The 22,103-nt window shown below is 37.4% G+C and overlaps 2 pseudogenes; both read left to right on the forward strand.

The window, feature by feature from the left end:
* Positions 1 to 376: 376 nt before the first annotated feature.
* On the forward strand, positions 377 to 13,237 carry LOC131783991 (D-inositol 3-phosphate glycosyltransferase-like; annotated as a pseudogene).
* Positions 13,238 to 15,163: 1,926 nt separating this feature from the next.
* Positions 15,164 to 20,100, forward strand: LOC131783989 (uncharacterized protein y4fB-like; annotated as a pseudogene).
* The last annotated feature ends 2,003 nt before the right edge of the window (positions 20,101 to 22,103 follow it).

Below are 22,103 nucleotides of genomic sequence, written 5' to 3' on the forward strand. Positions count from 1 at the left end.
TCCGACCCCTCCCCCAAGCGAATAAATAAATATCGATCCCTTGGGGGGAAGTATCGTGTATGTGTGTGCGTGGGAGTATGGGTGTGTGTGTGAGGGGGGGGGGAGGAGAAGGGACAGGCTTACAAGCTGCACGCATGAAAATCTACCACTAGTAAATATTTGAAATGCGGTGACATGTATACTCTTCAGAATATGCACGTTTTCACCGCCTGAATTATGATATTTATTTGTTGTTTACCAGAAGGAAATCATCTCAAAAGGGGTGGGGCGGGGGGAAAGGAAAGCGGGGTGCCCGACGACCTCCCCTTAGACTTGTAAATGAGCTAACTAGGTAGAGCTTTAGGGCGCGAGATATTACAGTGTGACTAGTGGCAGCTCGAGTCCTCTCAGCGGGAACTCATCAGATTTTTCCTTGTCACACGCAGATGAAAGTTCTTTTACCTCTGTCACATCCTGCTTTATGTTGCTGTACTGGATTCACTAATTTCTTTCGTTTGACCGAGGCCCTACCGTATGGTTTATGCGAGCTGGCCCAAGTTTTTGAGCTAAAAGTAGCATTTCACAACAGAATACCTACATAACATATGCAAGTTTTTCCCACGCTTCCCATGTCTCATGGGATAGCGTGGTTCCGGGTTAAGTCAACTGTTGCCATTCGTGATCTCAAGACTACATTATGGCGATGTTATCGAATTTTCATGAGGAACACGCGATCAAGTGAATTGCTTTACACCTCCAGATAAGGTGAGAGGGATCGTTGAAAAATCTATATAAGTTGACATACTTTATATGGCTGCCTATTCGGCTCGCTCGTTTTTCTACGAGGTATCAGCTAGGCAAATAAGCGTAGGAGTATTCAGTGTACAAGAGGTTAAGATAAAAGAAAGTACTTGAGGATAAATCCATCCAGCATCATAAAGAGTGATATTAAAATTTCAACAGCATGTACTTTGATGGCCTTGGTTGGAAACTTCCATCACAGACCCTATAACAAGGGTTATGAGATAAGTGAGGAGGCTTGAACGAGCGCTTTACAAAATGTAGGACGAAATCAGTTGGATCCGAACATTTTTTATGTTGCAAATGAAGCAATGCTCCAAGACATGCCTTTGCATGTACACAGGCTAGCCTAACTAATCTTACGCCATATTTAGAAAGCTGGTATTTTACTTAACACTGCACTTGTTCTGAAATGGAAAACCTCAAGGTGATATATCAGTAACAAATAAGTTTTGTGATGGATTGAAATGGCGCTCGTATACGAAATTGCCGATCAGTAATATGTATGGTATAATGCTTTGTGAAAATAGGTGAATATCATCGACCTATTTGGGTTGAAAAATCGGTTGGAGTTTTATTTTGTGGTTTGGCATACTTTTCTGATTTCAGGATCGAATTTTTGTGCTTCGAAGTGAGTGAAATTTCTGCTGGGAACAAATTGTAATAATTACAATTTTCTTTTCAAGTAGCAGGCTTAACATTGACAAGGAAGCTACTTATAGCTGGAAACAGCACACTCTTGCATCCTATACCTCAGCCTATTGACACACCAGATAACATTTAATTAAACCGGGTTTAACTGACAGATAATCAGAAACAGGCCCGTACGGTATCTCATACGGGCCTGAATTTTTTTCAGGCTTTATTTCTACTACTCGTTCAGTAGTGTTCATAACTGCGAGGATCACTTCTATATTCGTTTCTTCAACGGCAGTGCTCATATATTATTTTCATATATTTACAGTCATTATAAAAATACTTTTGTCGCATTTTGATGTAATGAACTTTTTTCTGTGGGAACTAATACATATGGATCAAGGGCAATCATACAATTCTGAAATCATTTGTAAACTTTTTACAGAACATTATCTGAATAAGCAAGCTGCCCTCATGAAGATAACCTTTTTGACTGAGGAATGGACTCAATCAACCAAAGGCAGTTGTTCCACCTTCATGAGACAGATGGCCATAGAACTCTCTAGACTAGAAAATGTAGAAATTGGTATTTTAATTCCAAGTGCCAGTCCAGAGGATAAAGAAGATGCCCGAAAATACAACATCAAGGTTTTTGAACCTGAAAGATATGCAAGCTTTGAACCAGGTGATTGTCTGCAGTTTCCTCCAAAAGGATTTAGTACTGACTTTGTCATTGGTCAGGGCATTAAGCATGGATGTTATGGACAGGTCCTTAAGAATAAACTTAGCTGTAAATGGGTGCATGTGGTTCTGAAAAATGCAGAAGAAACGGCAATGTTCAAGAAAACCCCAGGTGCCATTTCCGAAGGGCGGAAACAGCATGAAACTGAGATCAAATTGTGTAAAATCGCTGATGTAGTTTTAACAGTTGGCTCTAAGCTCAATAAGGCCTTTAATGCTGCTCTGTATAAGTGTAAGAAAGATCATATATTCAATCTTATACCTGGCATTTTTGATGAGTTTTTTGGAGAGAAAAAGCAATACCGAGAGTCAAGGACCTTTGAAGTCCTAGTGTTTGGCAGAGGGAACACTGAAGACTTTGAACTTAAAGGTTTTCATGTTGCTGCCAAAGCTGTGGCACATCTTAATAAGTATGACCCATCATACATTCTCAAAGTTGTTGGTACCCCCGAGGAAGAACAAGAGAAACTTGCTGATAGATTGGAAGGTCTTGGGATCTCTCGTGGTCAACTGATTGTGAGAAGTATTTACAAAGAAAGAAGAAAACTGGCTGAGCTATTTTTTTAAGTGGATCTTGTTTTGATGCCTTCGGGTACAGAGGCATTTGGTCTCACAGCTTTAGAGGCATTGTCAGCAGGTGTACCAATCCTTATTACCCATAATTCTGGCTTGGCAGAGGCTCTAGAGAAAGTACCTGGTGGGAACAAAGGCATAGTTCATCACGCAGATAATTGGGCTGAGCAAATCAGGCGAGCACGAAGAAATCTGAAAACTGAATTAGACGAGGCAAGCATGCTACGCAACAGATATAAAGAGAAATACTGTTGGCGGGACCAATGTGCTGCTTTTGTGAAGAAGCTTAGGGCCTTGCATTCAGGTTGAAATATTAATTTTATATGCCTACACCTGATTTGAAATAATTCAGTTGGAGTATCTAGTAGCTTATAAGCACAAATCTGCTATCATTTTGAAATAGGCATCTGACTTGAATTAATATAAGAGTAACATGAAAAAGTACAGAGAAATTTGGGGCTGTTTTGTATCTGTGAAATTTAGATCATTGCTGATTTCAGTACAATGTGTATGTTTAAGTGCAAAGATGTTTGATTTTTGCGTGCTCAAAGGCACCAACCCTTAAAAATGGACATAGAAATTACACCAGATAACAAGCTCACCACAAAAAATATCCATCAAATATTAAATTAATCACAGTTACTTACAAGGCTTAATACTATTACAGGTTTTACCTCCTTTGTTCCCTTGTAATGATATGAGTTGAAGTACACCTGCATCAACATGTTTTACTTATGTGGGAATTACTTCAAGTAGATGAATGACAGTCACACTGATACTTTGAAAATAGTTGTCTTTGTATAATTTGTTATTCCTTTATTGACATGACAGGACATGCTGAGGAAATACAACAAGAGTCCCGAGGCAAAAGGTTTTCAGCTCGAAAGAGAGTGGCTGGTAATTACTCACTTGTCTATTTTTTAAACATGCCCTAGTGTTATCAACAAACTGCATCCTTTTTATAAAGAGCAGGTACAAAAAATTTCAATTTAATCAAAATACAAATGTTTTTTTTGACTTTTTTGAATATTCAGGAACACAATTCCTGGAAAATATAATGTCATAGTTATGATATTTTCAATTTGAATACCCTAATAAGGGTATTTACATTTTCTGAGAGACCTTGCTTAAAATCCAGACCAGTTTGCATCAAATGCAGGTTCTTCTCAAATATTTGGAAAGTTACGAAAAGGTGACTTACTCTTAGAGTGAAGGAACAGTGTTACTTTTCATTTGTTGGAAATCTGTGGATTTACTGTTATTTGTCAACCAGATTGCTTTTACATCTGTTCCAGGGAAATTTTGTATCACTTTAGACACTTCTGTTACAACATGATCAGCAAACTTATTTATTACATATCACTTTAAGGGGCAAAATCCATATGATGATGATTCAAATTTACCTGAAGGAACATTACCCCACAGGAATCATTTGTGATGTTGACTAAGCAGGGCTTTAATTTAGAACTGTTTTGGTTGCCATAGCAATTGGCAAATTTGGCCATAGATTATCTTGTGTTTGCTGGTCATGCATGACATGACACAAACCAGCTGTAACATTCTTTAAAAGAGAGATAAACAATTTTGTATAGAAGAATCCTTATGGAATTGAGTACTTGGTTTTATGTCTCAAAGACATAAGTGGTTTTGTCAGCACTAGTTGCATCCTTTTATCCCACAAAGTTTCTTCCTTTTTTCTTGCAACTTGATTTAACTAAGTAGGTTGCTAAAAGGCTGCTTTGGAGAAAATTGAACTACTCTCAATTATTTCTATTTTTGGAGAGCAAATACAAAGGTATAACAAGGAGTAAATCAACAGTTTACATCAGAAACCTTAAATGAGCGACAAATTTTTAGTTTCAGCATGAGAGCCTGGTTTTAATTTGTTTGCATGAGTCTCACGCTCAATGTGTAAGAGTTGAGAGCTCAGCATGTAGAAGCCTTATTGACCTTATTGACAACACAATAACATCCAGGTGATTTTTACTTCCACCCTTGATTAATTTTTGATATGAAAAGCTATCAGAGAGTAAAAATACTGTCCTTCAAGTAATTGTAAAAAGTGGGTTCTGGGAAGTATTTATTCAGTGAGCAACTTGTTCATTTAAAGATATTTAAAATTTGAATTTTATATTAATTACATGCCCAACTGATTTTGGTCAACTAAGGTGTAGAAAATTTGAATGTTTTTTTTTTCCAATCCCTGATTAGTTGCTGATATAAAAAAGGCGGAGAGAGATAATGAAGATGGCCACAAAGCAAAGAAGAGGCAAGAAATTTTTATCTTGGATCCTAGATCGTCCTTAATTTGTGGTTTAGGGGGTGATATTAAAATGAGAAATTAAATGCTAGATTAAGTCACTCTTAGGGAACCCATGGTTAGCATTTTGTGCTGTTTAAATTCTGACAGTGTGAAGATTGTTTTATCTGCATTAATATCTTTATTCTGCAGTTAAAATGCATTACTTAGTTCTCTATCAATTCTTCTAGATATAGGCTAAGCATTTTTTACAGGAAAATTTTGCCCTTGCACAGTGACTGTAGCTAGCTCCCACTGTTGGCTAAGATGACATTGTTGTTTTGAGATCTCAGTGACAATCCAAGAAGTTATAGGTAACAAGAGAGTTTACTAGCCACTAACCTCTTGCAAAAAATTACAAATTCCTCAGGATCAAAATGGAGGATTAATTATTCACTTCATGTGGATTTTTTTGTTTAAAATGCTATATTTTTATGCAAGATTCAGTATGCTTTAGGAGTTCTTGTTAGCTGTGTTAATTTTTTTTGTTTGTCACTATGGACATTGCATTGACCTCCATGTTAGCAAAAAGAAAAAATACTGAGTTAATAGGCAAGAGTTATATCTTGTGGAAACATGGCTTTCCATATAACACAATGACATGTTGCATTTTCAGCAGAGAAACTGGGATACGAGATACCACGAAAATTTCACCAGTTGGGGAAAAGAAAGCAGAAAAAAAGAGTGATCAGAAAGCCAGTGAGACAGGTTCTCTTTATTGTTCTCTATGAATGTTTATAGACCTTTACATCATGCAATATATCAAAAACATGAGCTACTGCATGATCTAATAGCTTCTAAATATAAGATATTGAATCAAAGTTGTTGACAGTTATTTACAAACTTGCAGTCTACCCATCAGAACCTGGCGAAGAAGACAGGAGCGTGATTGAAATTGGTTTATTAGAGGATGAAGATGAAAGTTCTGATGATGAACCATGTGCCTCTGGACAAAATGTGGCTGGTTAGTAGAATGCTTATTTTTATGGCTACAATAAATATTACTAATTATATATAATGCTTCCCACCCCCTGAGCTTTCTACACAGAGCCATTTGCAACCCATGGATAGGTTAGTGGCTGGGCTGCATGCATGAATTATTCTTGAACAGTATAGTGCTTGGAGGCCTTCTTAACTTTAACAGTGCTGTTAATATTTAAACATATTTATTTCAGAATCAATTGGGTAGCTATGGTAATGGTGCATTAATCTAAAATAGGCATGTTTCTTTTAATTGTGAAAGTTTGTACAATGAATAATAAGATGTTAGTAGTTATATAAATAATAAGTTTGAACTATAAAGTATTAAACAAAACTTAACATTATAACAAATTATAATTATATTGATGGTTACCATGCTAATGGAGGATACAAATGACTTAGGTCACCACTTAACTGTGCTAGTGCTTCAATTTTATCCTGTTAACCCGTCAACTCTCATAAGAGACCAAGAAAGAACTTCTTCTCGCAACATCCATACAATATCAAGCAGACAAGTGATGAGAATAAATAGAAATATCAATGAGGGAATTATTAGTTGATCCAATAACAATCCTCAGGGGCTACCAATGCTGCCAACCTGGCCCCTTAGGTAGAATACCACTCCTAATATTGACTAAAGCCGTGAAAGAAACAGTGAGGAAGGTGGGATGGGGGAAGGCTTTGTTCTACATGAGCCTGAACTTGTGAAAATACATTGCCATTGACCAGAAGAGCCTGCTGTTTTTACCACATGGCAGTTACTGGGTAAATTTTATTTCAGTAGATCAAAGTGAATCACGACCTTGCTATGCAAGGATCCATATTTTAGCCTGAAGAACAGGTGTAAATTCTTTTGTTCTTTCTAGTAGAATTGAGGCAAGCATGAGGTAAGCACAAATTCAAGGGGAAGAATTATTATTTGTGCTCCTACCCTGTGCATGATCTGCACTTGCCTGGCACTTGTCTCCTTTGCCTGAAAAGTGCAACAAATTATGCCTGTTCTGTAGGCTAAATCTCTTCAACTTAAGTTCTTTAGACAAAGTACTTTGCAAGAGGAAATGCACCCAGGTAAAAATATAAGGTGGGATCCTGCCAATCCTACCTGGGATTCCAGGTGTGTCCTGGGTGGGATCCCACCCAGGATTATGGAACATCCCACATGGGATCATGCCAATTGAAGTTGGGATCCCACCCTAAATTCCTAATAGCTTCCCACCTGGAAAAGCACATCCCAGGCAGGATTAAACCTAGAATCCCACCAATCCCTCTTGGGATCCTGCCTCAAATCTCAGATAGTTTCCCACCTAGGAAATCATATCCTAGGCGGGATTGTACCTGGGATCCTGCCAGTCCCAGTTTAGACCCTGCATAAAATTTCAGATGGCTTCCAACTTTAAGAAAAATCCTTAGAGGGATCCCATCTAACACTGGAGACCACAGATTTATGAAATGTACCAGATGGGATATCTTATCAATCCCTTTTATAACCTAATCCTTCAAATTAAGAGGATAAAATTTTCTAGGTGAGCTATAGACCCCATCAATCTACTGAGGGTCCAACCCTTTCCAACTAGCTACAGAACATACTGACACCTCCAATGAGATCCCATTATCTTACCCAAGCTGTTGATCATAAATGATTCAAACAGTACATGAATACACAGAATATACAGTACCACTCGCGTATACGTTAACTGCACAGACGAATTTCATACGCTCCTACGCAGGGTAGTCAGACGCGCATATACGATTTTTTTGCGTGCACGGTCGAAAAAAATGCGCGAGTCATGTGCCTTTGTTATTCAGCGCTATAAGTTTCCTTTGTATTTCAGTGTTGTATGAAACATAGGACTTCTAGGTTTGAAAAAGCGGTGAGTAGACAACGGAAAATTTACATAATGAAAAAAGCTATCATGTTACACTCACGCATGTCGCGTCGCTTCGCGAATTTCTTGGATAACGAGCAGTAGCGGTAGATTTGCTTGATTTGAGCTGTTGATGAATCAGCTGGGAAGGAAGATGTCAGTTACTCAAGGCATCGAAACACGAGTTTCATTGAGCGAATAACGAAACAATTACTAATAGGCTTCTCAATTTATTCACTACAATCAGCGCTCCCTAAGGTGTTTACGTCGCGGAATGTAAACAATTTGGTGTTTGTATCGCATGTGATGATTTATTCGAGACTTCAAACCTACCTCGATCATCTTCGTTTAGGATCAGAAGGAAAATATAGTTTTTAACAATGTAAATGGTGTTCTGTTTTATTCATTGCAGTCGGCGCCCGCTTCAGTGTTTACGCAACGGAATATAAACAGTCATTGCATGCGCCGACGAGTTTTAAACAAACTTGAATTACTGCACTTAATTTTTCCGTTCCATTTTTCCGAGCAATTTGGGGAACATTGATCGATGATTCGACAAATATCGAAACAAAAAGCGAAACCGGTTTCTCATAAAAATTCTGCACACGAGTCAGAGCAAGACGTAGTCGTGACAGGTAATCATACTGTAACACAACACCACTAAAATAAGCGAGTAGCACTTATTAGCTTTTGTATAAATGGCGAGATGGATGCTCCAGTTTTTGAGAACAGCATGTTCACCGATGACAAAAGCTATGAAATAAGCATTCGTGCGTGGGTTTGCATTCAGAACGCGACAACTGGTTACAAACGGGCGCCTTAGCTGATTCTACCGAATTACAACACACTGAGAATAAATTTATTTTGAACAAATTCCCAAGCCGTTGCGACGGATGTTTCTATATACGAAGTGAGAAATAGCTATTTTGATGAATGAATTTCATTGGGAAATGAGAAGTCATTTATGTATACCAATTACGAAGTCGCATTGGTAATAGCATTTTGGGAAGGGCGGTTCGAACGGCGATTGAAACGAACAAGTTTGCTTGTCGTTAATAGCCGTGTAGTATTTTAGTGCTATTGATTTAAACCCTATTCTTTAAAACAATAAACCACCAACAATAGAAAAACAAAAGGACTACCTCATACATACTAATGAGGCTGATGTTTTAAAGTCGTACGCGCACGTGCGATTTTTTGACGCGCACGTTTTTTTTCTTAATCGCAATTGCATGCGATTTTTGGCGCGTTTAATTCGCGTTTTTCGGTTAACGTATACGCGAGTAGTACTGCATGTGATAAAAATCTCATAATTTATTTGCACTGAACCAGTATGTCTTTGACGTTGTTTCATTGACAAATTTCTTAACCGGACATTTTTAAAAAATAACAGCACAACTCAGCATATTATTTATGCAGTCCATCTACAGTGTAATACGGCTCAACGTTGAAAAAAATTGGCTATTGTATATCAAAGAATAGAAGAAAGACCAAATCTCAATGATTCCTGTTATCAAAAATTTGACACAGAAGGTAGTGATTTAAATTCTGCTCTCTCTTTAGTCGAATTTTTCAAAGCAAAGAAAGGTTAGAAAGTTTCCAAACGCGACTAAAGTTACTGATAGATTTATTTCATTGTAAAGTGTAAGCTTAGGAAACTGCAGCATGCAAGTGACCAATTCAGTTCTCAGAATTATTCGAGTTTCAGTTGCGCCGAGCGTTAGGTAAGCTTAATTTGAGCCGTTATATCTATTCCTTGGTAAGATTTTGATCACGTAACGAATATCGCAATTTGTACTCACCACAAACTTTCAAAATCCTAGCATTATAAATGGCCACTCGATCATTGTTTGAACCAGTCGATATGTCAACTGTTAATTGTCCCTTCTTTTAATTCCACGGCGCCAACGACTTTCTTTTCATTTACAACACTCACGCTGCCACAATAAAACCCATCTTTAGAAGTGTTATATAAAGCATCACTGTTGAGAAAAGAAACAACTTGAAGCAAAAGCGATTAACCGAGGAAAAGTACATTCACAGGCGACCCAAGCTCACGTCTCGAGAAAAAGCCAACGATTAATTCATGAACGCGTCACGCGTTGTGTGACTCGGTGTTAAGTTACGAGAGGAACCGTTGAAAATTTGAACACGTTATAAGGAATAGTAAGGGGAACGAAATATGGTCGATTTACAACGATAAATTTTTCGAAATATGAATATTTTACACGTAAAATCAATAACACTTACTCACATCCTATGTGTCCTTTGTAGTTTTTAGCGATTTCTGCCGTTTTAAGCTTGCTTTGCCATCACTGTTATTCCTGTCAAAAGACGAAAAAGTCGCGTTCATCGTTGGCTTTTTCTCGAGACATGAGCTTGGGCTACCTGTGGTACATTCAAAGATGAGCGGCACGTGGAGATTTCTTTGTTTCCGAACACGGGCATGATCAAGTGCATCTTTTAGCAAAGAGAATCCGCTGGCTTGACCGATTTCAGTCTCAAGAGAAGTGCGCAAAATTATTCTGTCTCTTCTGACCGGTTCTCTTCTCTTGGATGGTGGTACCTTGGATCCATGTTTTGACGATGATATAAATAATGATGTGAATTCACTCTATGTAGAAATAATCGATAAGAATCGAACAAGGATGCACGATTTGTGGCCGAAAGTTGTCGAAGAAAGAAAGACTCGAAACCCACTTGAGTTATGTTCGCGGCAAAGGTAAGAAACAACACAAGCCAATCACATAAGGAAGTATAAAAGATACCTGGATGATCCCAGTGTACCAGTACCCAATTCAACAAGGCTTGACCGTAACAAGCGTTCAGCAACACGTTTCAACACAGCTAGCCATCTCGATTCCTCAGTCGGTCTTTCCACTGAACTGGCAGTGGTGCCAACAGAGTCAATTGCGTCTCATAACGGAGAAACATTTGCACGAGAGACAGAAGCAACTACGTGCGATTACAAAGGTGCATTGGAATTCTGGTCTACAAATGGTTATGCACAGTCCGAAGCGTTCCCGAGCTTGGAAAGGGGTGGAGAGAACGAAGATACAAGGTTGTCATTTTATACTACAAGTAAAATATTTTATACCAGACCTACAAGGTATAGAATAATTTTGTTGATCGCTGACTCAGAGAAGAACAACAGGTAAACTTTCGAGCTGTTAGTATTCAATTGTGACTTTCACTTTTCATTTTTATGTAAAGAAGGACTTGTATTTTGCGCCAAAAATATAAAGAAGTAATATTTTTTAGGAGGTCTGGTGATTGGAACATTTAAGAAATTAAGTTATGACAAGAAACTCGGTTTGTACTTCTCACTACTAGCAAGTCTTGTTTTAAAAATATTTTCAGATCAGAGTTTCAAATAAAGCAAATTGAAGAAGTCATTTAAAAGGTGTATTTTCTCGAAGGGAACAGCGACCACCTCTGTCTTGTCCACATGCCAAATATTTGTGGAGTGTGTGGATGATCCATAAGTATTGGAACTCTCACAAAAATGTTTTGTAAGAATAAAAACAGCAAAACAATAGTTTTGTAGGTGGGATAAAGAATCCCAGGAAGGATATGGAAATCCCGACTAGGATCCCGGGTAGAATTCATAAGTCCCACCTGGGTGGGATGCAGGAATCCCGCATTAAATGCACGATCCCAGGTGGGATCAAATTTTCATCCTAGGTGGGAAAGGTGGGATCCCGCCATTCCCACCTGGGATCCTGGGTGGAATTGCTGGGATTCCACCTATATCCCGCCTGACATTTTACTTGGGTGCAAACACAAAGAAACATCAGGTGTTTGTCCTAAGCTTTTCATCTCTCTTGCTTACATACTATCTTCTTGTTCCACTGAAGTTAAGCAAGAGGAGAAAAGTGGGTCAGCTGCCAAAAAACCGTAAACTTGGTCCTGTGTTAGAACCTGGAACTTCTGGGGTATCCAGCACTAGTAAGACAAGGAAGTTTAAGGGTAAAGACAAAAGGAAAATTACATTTTAAGTTAACTGATTTTCAAAAAACTTATAATTACTACATGCACTGTATGTAACTATCCAATGGCATGATATTTTAAGGATCAATCATGTAAAATTTTTTGCAGACTTGAAGAACCTTCAATCTCTCTCCCAAAATAGTTTTTTTTAGTGCTGAATTATTACTGATTCAGAATCAGTTATACACAGCACAAGCTTTCATAGCAAAAATCAACTCAGATCAGTTTAATTCAACAGATTATACCTGATAATACGAGAAATGTGTGTGTGGATATCTATTTGTATAGTTATAAAATTGACTTGTCCCCTCCAACAGGGCTCATCTCAGGACCAATATGAAAAATGTGGTTCCAAACATTGTAAATAACCTTACTTACATAGGTTTGTCAATCAGAGGAAAAGCAAAAAGGCCAATCAGGATTTAATTAAGAAAACTGTGACTTTCCTGGGCATTGGCACCAACCCTTAATTACTGAAGTGATGATGAATTTAAAAAAAAAAAAAAAAAAGGAAACTAGGATCAAGAAATTCATAAATCAGTTTAAATTAGCTAAACTAAATCTTCAAGTTCTATGATCATGATTTAAATTCACCTGTGGGGACATTACTCTAGAGGAATCATTTGTGGTTTTTACCAAGTAGAGCTTTAAGTTGGAACTGTTTTGGTTGCCATGGCAATTGGCATATTTGGCCAACAGTTATCTTGTGTTTGCTAGTTGTGTATGGCATGGCACTAGCCGGCTGTAACATTCTTTAAAAGAGAGATAAACAATTTTGCACAGCACAATCCTTATTGAAGTACTAGGTCTACAATCGCCACATAGTACTATTCTCTCAAAGACATAAGTGGTATGGTTAGCAATAGTTGGGGAAAACTAGGATCTAAAAGGAAACTAGAATCAAGACATTCATAAATCAGTTTAAATTGGCTGAACTAAGTTTTTCTGTTTCCTTTTTTTCTTTGAAAGTGTTATATATTGCAGCTTGGTTTTGAATGCTTTTGAGATTTTAACTGGTTCATGAAAATCTTGCCTGTTTTGTTGGAATATAGTTGGTCCCCCTCACAAAAAGGTAAAGATTGACCAAGGAGATAACGGGAATTGCGATGAGCTATCACAACACCTGTTGGTACAGTTATCTCGAGAGATTGCCGCTTTCTGGAAGCCCCTGGGGCTAACGCTGAAGGTCCCAAAAGTCGAACTGGATGTGATCCAGAGTGACAATGTTCAGTTCCCTGGAGTAACAGATAAGGCATTAAAAATGCTTTCAGCTTGGATTGACCAAGGACAGGCAACATTACATGACCTCTCAGAGAAGCTGAAAGGTCTAGGGAAAAAGAAACTGGCAGACAAATACTGCAGTACATCATGAGCCCATTTCATGACAGTTACAAAGAGATGTTTAAGTACTTCGTTTATTAATTTCAAAACTATCTTGTACAAGATCAATTTCTTTTTAAAAGCATTGCTTTTACATCTACATAGGTCATTACATTCATGCTCTTTAGTAAGGTCTCTGTATTGTTTTCAAATATGAATATATGACTGTGAATACTGTATGCTAGACATTTCGTAGAAAAGTTGTCGATTTAACCATTTTTATTTAAAACTATCTGGTTATGGCTAAAGGTTACAGGGCTGAACAAACAGTTTACAAAATCTTGCTACACATAGACCCTGTACATGTAGATAATTGTGGTTTTATCAACTGAGTTGATAAATTCGGTCTGATGAAGGGCTGATGCTCAAAACGTTAACTTTGAAACTCTTAACAGTGGCATATTTACCTATCAACTCAGTTGATAAAACCAAAGTTATCTTGTTACACTCCCCAATGACATAACACCACAGGTTCTTTAGAAACTTACCCCCCTTAACCCTCTATATGGTCTGGCTCACCATTACAAGCAAAGTTAGCAATAAATCACAGGACAAGAGCATTGTTTGTCATGGCCATACATAAATTTATGCCATGAAATATCACATTCAGATTTGCTTTATAGCAATTTTTTTAGTTGTAGTTTTTTTTTCTGGAAGGGTTAAATGATAACAGAAAAAGAAATGCAGAAATTTAAACCCTTAGCAAGTGTATCCATGTACCTACTTTTTTAAAAATCATGGGGATTTGAATTTAGTTATCCTCTTTTTCTAAGATATCAAATAGCAATTTGCGGAGAACTCTTCCGAAAGCTCTTTGGAAGATCAGTTATATCTTGGTATCTTATTCCACAGCTTTACTCCAAGCTGAGAGAAAGAATTGTTTTGTATTTCTAGTCTAGAACTTTTAACATAGAACTTCCCAGACATAGATGATCGTGTATTGAATGAGAGGATATTAGACGTCTTCTGAAATAAATTAGCATGTTTCCAGGGGCTCTATCATCATTGATATCGTGCATTAAGGGTGATACAGACTCCTAATAAAGAAAGTTATTAGAAGCACGTTTAGCTTTGAGAAATAAAGGAATTGCATGGTCCTGCCAGTCTGCAAAGTACAGCAAACAAAGAACTCTTTTCTGAAGAATTAGAATTTTGTTAAGATAAGTCTTATATGCTTGACCCCAGGCAGCAAGACCATGGGTTAAATAAGGATGAATTAATGACTTATAGATGTTCAGTATAGTATTGGTTGAGGTAGAGAGTGGCATAGCTTTGCAATTAGCCCAACATTTTCACTAATGTAATGTAACAATAGAATCAATGTGGTATTTCCAAGAGAGATTCTGAGCAATAAGAATGCCCAGGTATCTTCTGTAAACTTTAGACTCAAGATGAATGTATTTATTCTTTTCATTATCACACATGCAAAGTTTTGGCTGGTGAGCAAGTTGCTTTTGATAAGGATGAAAAATTACAAAGTTGGATTTTTTTGATGTTAAGAGTCAGTTTGTTGGCTGTCAACCAGTTATAAAGGTTTTGTAGCTCATTGTTGACTATTGTCTCAAGATCTTTCAGATTTTTGTCCGCATACAAAGTGTTAGTGTCGTCTGCAAAGAGGCTAAACCTAAATTTATTGGAGCATCTGTGGATATCATTGACATATAGTAAGAGAGGCAATGGTCCAAGAATTGATCCTTGAGGAACACCACATTCAACGACAGTTCTATCTGATAAGATTATATGATGGCCTTTAAACTTGTGTTGTTTGCGTGCAATTTTTGAGATGTGAGGAGAGCCAGTCATTAATTAATCCATGAAAGTCATGGTGATTGAGCTTATCAAGCAAAATGTCGTGATTGACAATGTCGAAGGCTTTTTAAGATCCATGAATACTCCACAAGATAGCAATTGTTGACTCATGTTTGTCTGTATATCATTAACAATCTCCAATATTGTGTGTTGGGTTGAATGCCCCTTCCAAAAGCCATGTTTTGAGGAGGTGCAAGTAGAACGAAAACGAAAACAAAATCCGCTCACACTAGCATTGTCATCCGGAAAAAATTTCCGCATGGCCCCATATTTCATTATGCATGCACATCTTTGGTGATACATGTACACTGAATAATAAAGCCCCGTATATGGATGCATAATGAAATATGGAGCTATGCGGAAATTTCTAGTTCTCTTCGCAGCCTCGCTGAAATCACTATAATGGCCGCCACAGAGCGAAATGAAGTAATATTAAGTGAAGGTAATGGCCTGCAGAACACCAAACTTCTCACGGATAAAATCAACGTGGTGTGTAACATCGAGACTGTTATCGAAGACCCGAAATCACGCAAAAGGCAACAAATGTAAGCTTTCGTTCCATTGTTATGAATTTCGTTTCCTTAGTAGAATTTTCAGTACCTTTTTTTATTGTCAAGACTTTAAGTTGTGCATATTAACTTATCTCGACTTTTCTCAAATTTCAGGCGAGGTACCGGTTTCCTATCCAAGCTTGATACGCCAAGTGTGAGAGGTTGCAGTGAAATATGGGGTGGTTACTAATAACTACGTGCTTCGCTCAAAAACCGATGCCGAAAATGCTCTCGTCACATTCGGTTACGAAGGATCAGGAGAAGGAGAGAAAGTTAAATTAAAACCGGAAATAAAGCTTAGTACTGAAAAGGTTAGTACAGTATGTGCATGTGATCCAATGCAAATTGCATTCGAGGGTTTTCAAAATTTCGTCAAAAGGTTTAGAGGGAATATTCCAGCATGCAACGTCCTAAAGGTTGCCTTCCATAGGGGAGTTTGGTAGTTTAAAACATGGCAAAGGTTCACTTGTAGGAATATAAAATGCAGGTGATTTCATCCAGTGAGTTGGATCAAGGAGAATGTAAACTGATGATGTACCGCTGTAACTTTGGATTTTGGCTTTCAAATTGATTTCACAGTTTCATCTCCAGCTTGGATCGATCAAGTTTGCTAGGCTTGGTTCCCACGACTAATTGGAGAGAGCCTTGAATAAACATTAATTTTGTTGGTTCATCATTTGCTCTCAGCCTTCGTCACTTGTGGGTTTCTTGGACACTTCCCTTTGACACATTTCATTTGTGCCACAATGTGAAATTGGTGGTTTTATAGATATTACAATCATTTCTGTGAAAATATATTTGAAAAATGTTTCCTTCAGGACCCAGCTTTTCAAAATTTCTCAAACCCAAGGCTAAATTTTAATTGGGGTTTCCTTATTTCTTTTGCTCAAAAGCCTGTTTGGGATCATTTTCTTTATTCTTATGGGAGCATCCAATCACAACATTGTAGGCAAAACAAATTATGCTAGATATTCTTTGAAAGCTTTTAGATCTGACATCAAATTTTTCACTAATCCTTGGTTATCTTAAACTCAGCTTTGAACAACCCGGCCCAGGAGTTGACCCTATACCCACTGGATAAGTTTCTTGTTTGCTCCACCACTTTGCAAAGAGGCATAGCCATTTCTCTGAAATTTTTATGGCTCTGTTACATGTTCTGTTATCACCTTGTGGAGTTACCATAGTCAGCATTTAAGGTATTTCACATTGTGCTCATATGGAATTTTTTTGTGGTCAGGAACTTGACTATACATTTGTTAGTGTGAACAAGGCAGATATTGATGGTTTGAAACTAGCCATTGAACCCATACTTATGGAACCAGAGCAGGAATTGAAATTGGGGGAGAATGTCATAATAATTCAGCATCCAAAAGGAGGACCCAAGCAATTCTCTCAAGAAAAAATTTCAAAGGTGGAGAGACCGTATGTGTTCTACAAAGCCGATACAGAGAGCAGTTCCTCTGGTTCACCAGTACTGACCTCTGAGGGACTGGCACTCATTGCTGTTCATCGCAAAGGAAGTAAAAAAAAGATTACAATAAAGGAACACTGCTCAGTGAAATTCTGAAGCATCTGCAGGAAGGAAGTTGTATGTTTCTCATATATTGCACGTTTTGTTTACCAGTATTGATATCATGGTAAAATGCTAGCTATCAGTAGTTGGAAAAATCATTACCAGATGGTAGAGGATTTCACCATCCCAGACTGTGCCAGTATATCAGGAAAACTGCAAACACATGAGCCCCAGATTATATCAATTGAATGTTGAAAATTGTGTGACTTTAACAAAGCAATTTAGGAGCTGTTTGAAGTGAAAACTGGCATCTATACATCACCAGTATCCTTGAAAGAAAAACGGAAGCTTTGATACACCCTAAATGAATACTGACGAAAATCTAGAACATGTTGGGGAAAAGAAACGGTTGTAATTTTCCTGATTTGTCTCTGACCATCCTAAATAAGTAGAGACGTATATGATTTTGAGTATTAATTAGTCATTAAAATCTGGTATGGGAGTAACAGTAAAATTTCTGACTGTCTAAAATTGTTTTACCAAAAATAGCCCTAAAACAGCGTGAAACAATTGATCACAAGTCCATTTTGATTCGGAAAGCCATGGAGCCTTCATATGCAGACTATACTTGTACGTTGTGCTGGGAAGGCTTAGGGAATCTTTAATGGGGTGTTCTTTGTCTGGATATTTGCATGTACTAAGAATTTTTAGGCTAAAACATAGAAAAGAAGCTCTCCTAACCATCACCCTCTTTCATGTTCCTTTTACCTTTGTTGTGAAATTTTTTTACCACTGGCTGGATAGTAATGAGCTTTTTTTCCTTTAATACAGCTACAAACACTGATGGTAACTTATCAGACAATCAGGAAAAGAGGATCTTTGAAGGTCAGACAACCTTTTTTTATATTAAACCTCAAGTTTATCCATCATTTCTCCTTTTAATGATATTTGTATGGTTATTTCTCAATTTTCCATAGAAGAAAATGTCATATCATGACATACCTTGCTAGCTGTTAGCTTTCTTTATGCTAAATGCTCATTAGCCTGATACTGTATTGATTTTCTATCTAGGAGCTTGGTTTTGAATGCTTTTGAGATTTCAACTGGTTTATGAAAATCTTGCCTGTTTTGTTGGAAATTAGTTCGTCCCCTTTCAAAAAGGTAAAGCTTGACCAAGGGGATAACAGGAATTGCAATGAGCCATCACAAGATATGTTAGTAGACTTATCTCGAGAGATTACCTCTTTCTGGAAGCCTCTGGGGCTAAAGCTGAAGGTCCCAAATGTCGAATTGGAAGCGATCCAGTGTGACAATATTCAGTTCCCTTGAGTAAAAGATAAAGCATTTCAAGTGCTTTCAGCTTGGATTGACCGAGGACTGGCGACATTTCATGACCTCTCAGAGGGAATGAAAGTTTATTTACTACGCCTTCTACTTCAGAAGTGCGTAGCTTATTCTGGAAAATAAATCCAGATTTTAAACGAACGAGTCATCCTCCACAAGTGTATGTTAAAAATGAGATGCAAATTTGAATTTTAAACACATTTCTCATGCGTGGATTACTACGTATTTTAACTGAACGAAATTCCACGACCCTAGAATTAAAAGTGTTCCGCATACGACGGATAATCCATCAGTCATTCAGACAAGTGGACCGAAACGTACACAATTCATAGTACCTTGTTGTTCAAGGTACCATCTCACAGCTGTAAAGACATGCCATGCAACAAAGGTACAGATGTTGCAATCTAGGGACAACACACACCTTAACATTCATCAAATTGAGAAAGTTTAACAAAACTTCTTCTGAAGAAGTAGCCTTGAGTTGACAAAGAAGAAGTGCTTTACGCGAGTTTCCAGCCGAAGCAAACGTTTCAAACTCAGCCAATTTGTAAGGCGTCATAAACGCTGCAATCTGAGATTTCAAATTTGCATGTTTTCTCACGATAACTAGCGTAAAGAACAACCGACACATTTGGAGATATCAAGAGGACCTTTATATCTGAAAGTGGCATCGAATAGGTCCTGAAACGTAGAAAAATCGTAATTTCTCAATCGAATACCTTTGATCACTGAAGCACATGTAACTTCTTGCAGATTATCGCCACTGGTTTCCACCGCTAAATACCTCCAAAAGGAATGACTAAAACTTTGTGGGTGAACCAATCACTGGAAGACATGATTACAAGCTGAAAAAAAATATTGAACTCAACCTGGGATTAACGCAAACGCTCCCTCGCTTGGAAGTCAACTCAGGCAAAGTGAAAATTTGTTGGTCGGGAAAATAACGCTTTGGGTGCGGGTGGTTCTAAATTAATTCGGTCACATGATTAATTTACCAGCACTGGTGCGGACAGTGGACTACGGGACGGTCCATTAGAAAGTATGCCTAACAACGTCCTCCGGGAGTTAAAGGGGTACGATACTGGATTGCGGTTAAATGATAACCAAGAAATGCTGACACTCATCCGAGAATATTACAACAAAATGAAACAGACAGTTCGTCATTATCATAAAGAATTACTCATAAATTTGGGAGTAACAATTTGCTGTCTGCTATACTGCATGTCTGGGAATAATTTCCTCATTTCGTACATCTTTCAATTTTTTTGTAAAATATCTAGGAAGTTGGGGAGAAAAACAACCCTTTTTGGCCTGTTACAGCCCAACAAGGAACTAGGAATCTGCTTTATACCAAGCAACCTAATGACACAATAGCATTCTTGAATTAGGAGACACATCACTCTGTACTTAAGGAGGGGTTGGCCACTGAAAAAGTCTTTCCTTAAAAAACTGGTAAACTTAAGGATTTAGGGCAGCATAAACATCTTACTGAATTCTGGTAGTTCTGCAGTTAGCTTCCTTTCCCTGCTCTCGAAATAAAAATGTCATATTTGATTCTTAACACGAAATCTTTTCCCATATAACAAATCCTTTACAATACATGTTAAACTGTTGCTAGAAGGTGGTAAATTTATTTGTTATTTATACCCTTTTATATCTCTGATACCTTTCTAACTGATGTTTTAAGTAAAGTTTCATTTACAAAATTTGACGTAAACTTGCTGCCATTTCACTACCAACACTATCAATGGCTGACTAACCTAAAAATTTGAAATGACTTTTTCAGAATAAGGCTTTTAATTTTAAAATAAACCCAGACATTAAATAGATCTGCATGTGGCAGAATTAAATACATTGTATATATCAAATTCTTGAATTTAATTTCATACAAGCAACACAAAAAATGCAGAAATAAACATTCAAATTAATTTCTAAGTTAATAGAAGAGAAACTATAGTAAAACTCCCTCTCTTTCTTCAAAGTTATCTCATGGTGCTAGCATGCAATCTACTTTCCCACTTGTGATCAAAATCCTATGTTGGAAGAAAGAACAGGCTCAAAGGAGACTTCCTTCCACGCAACTAATGCAAGGAACTTCAGACCAAATGACATTAGGATCTGAACAGAAAAAAAAAGCCTTACAGGTTAGCAAATCAAGTCTGATTCATTTCCATATGAAATGAGCATGGAAATGGGTTGACCATAAACACGATCTTGAATTCAGGTTCATTTATACCAAAGAAATACTCCAAACTACCTGCAAATCCTGATGGAGAAAATCATGTAAAACTACATCAAATACAGGGTGATATAATCTAAGGTTCTCTCAAAGATATAGAATACCTTCCATTGGCTAAAATTAGTATCCCGCTCATAGCTTAGCTTGTTGTGTTAACAATCATAAATTAAAAGTTAGTTTTATAAATGTAACTGTTTAAAAAGATTCCGTAATATCCAACCTCTATTTGCCAACATACTTGAGATCTACATCCACAGGCTTAAAGAACTATTCTGATTTGTCTCATTGTATTAAAAAGGTTGAATAATTCATCCATCACAAGTGAGCATCTAAAGCCTTAAGATACTTTGAAGAGATCAGTCTGGAAACAAGATGCCGCAAAGTTAAAATATGATTTCATAAAATTACCCTTAAATGGTTACAGCTGCAAGCCTAATTACTGGATAATGACACAGTACTACATAACAATAGAAGCTTTTCATAAGAATAGACAGCGTGATATTTTGTCTCCACTAAACAGCATGCAAACAGCAAAGCTTGTAGACAAATAACTTTATTTGAGGAGGGGCTGGCAGGAACTGACCCAACACTTTAGAAGCTTTGCATAAGTATGATTTTGTTACCACAAATGCCACCAACACACATGGGATTTTTATGTTGTGAGTTGATGAAAAAAAAAATGGTTTTCCCTCCAGAAACCTCAAAATGCACCACAATACATGATGATGTACATATGAAAAACATAAAGGAAAAGGGAGGAGGTTGGCACCCTTCATACCAACCCAGCCCACTCTTTGACAAAATTTTTCTAATCAGTAACAATTTTAAGAAGGCGGAATAAAAAGTATTTTATGGAAGGCCTACATCATTGGATTAAAAAGTCTGAGAAATGAAGTAACGTTCAATAAGGCAAAAAATATATACCAACTGAAACTTCTGATTTTATAAGGCATTCTCAGACAATAATGATTGATATCCTTATTTGTTTAATCTCACGCTAGGGTATCAACACGTGGCGCAACGCCCTGCCGTTGCCAGTACAGCTGTCTAAATGTGAGATTGAGGAGTGAGGGCAATTTTCTTTAAAAAGAAAAAAAGGACCAAAACAGTAAAAATTTTGCAATGAGATACTGCGAGCCTTCCTTGAAAGTAGGAAAAGCATACTCTTAGATGTTTCTCTCCGTTGATAACCAACCCAACGCTTGACACGATGGTGTCATGGCCTCCTTTGAAATAAACTTTTGGAGGGATAAAGTAAACACGACTTGTTTCTTCCATGTCACTTATTACTTCAAGAAATGTATCCTCATCAGGCAGGATAATCGCATAATCGACACCCTGTCGACTTGTAAAAAATAGAAAGGAATGCAACAAATCTCTTAAAATTTCCCTGTTTTTAATA

Source organism: Pocillopora verrucosa, chromosome 1 (assembly GCF_036669915.1).
Source record: "Pocillopora verrucosa isolate sample1 chromosome 1, ASM3666991v2, whole genome shotgun sequence".
NCBI lineage: Eukaryota > Metazoa > Cnidaria > Anthozoa > Scleractinia > Pocilloporidae > Pocillopora > Pocillopora verrucosa.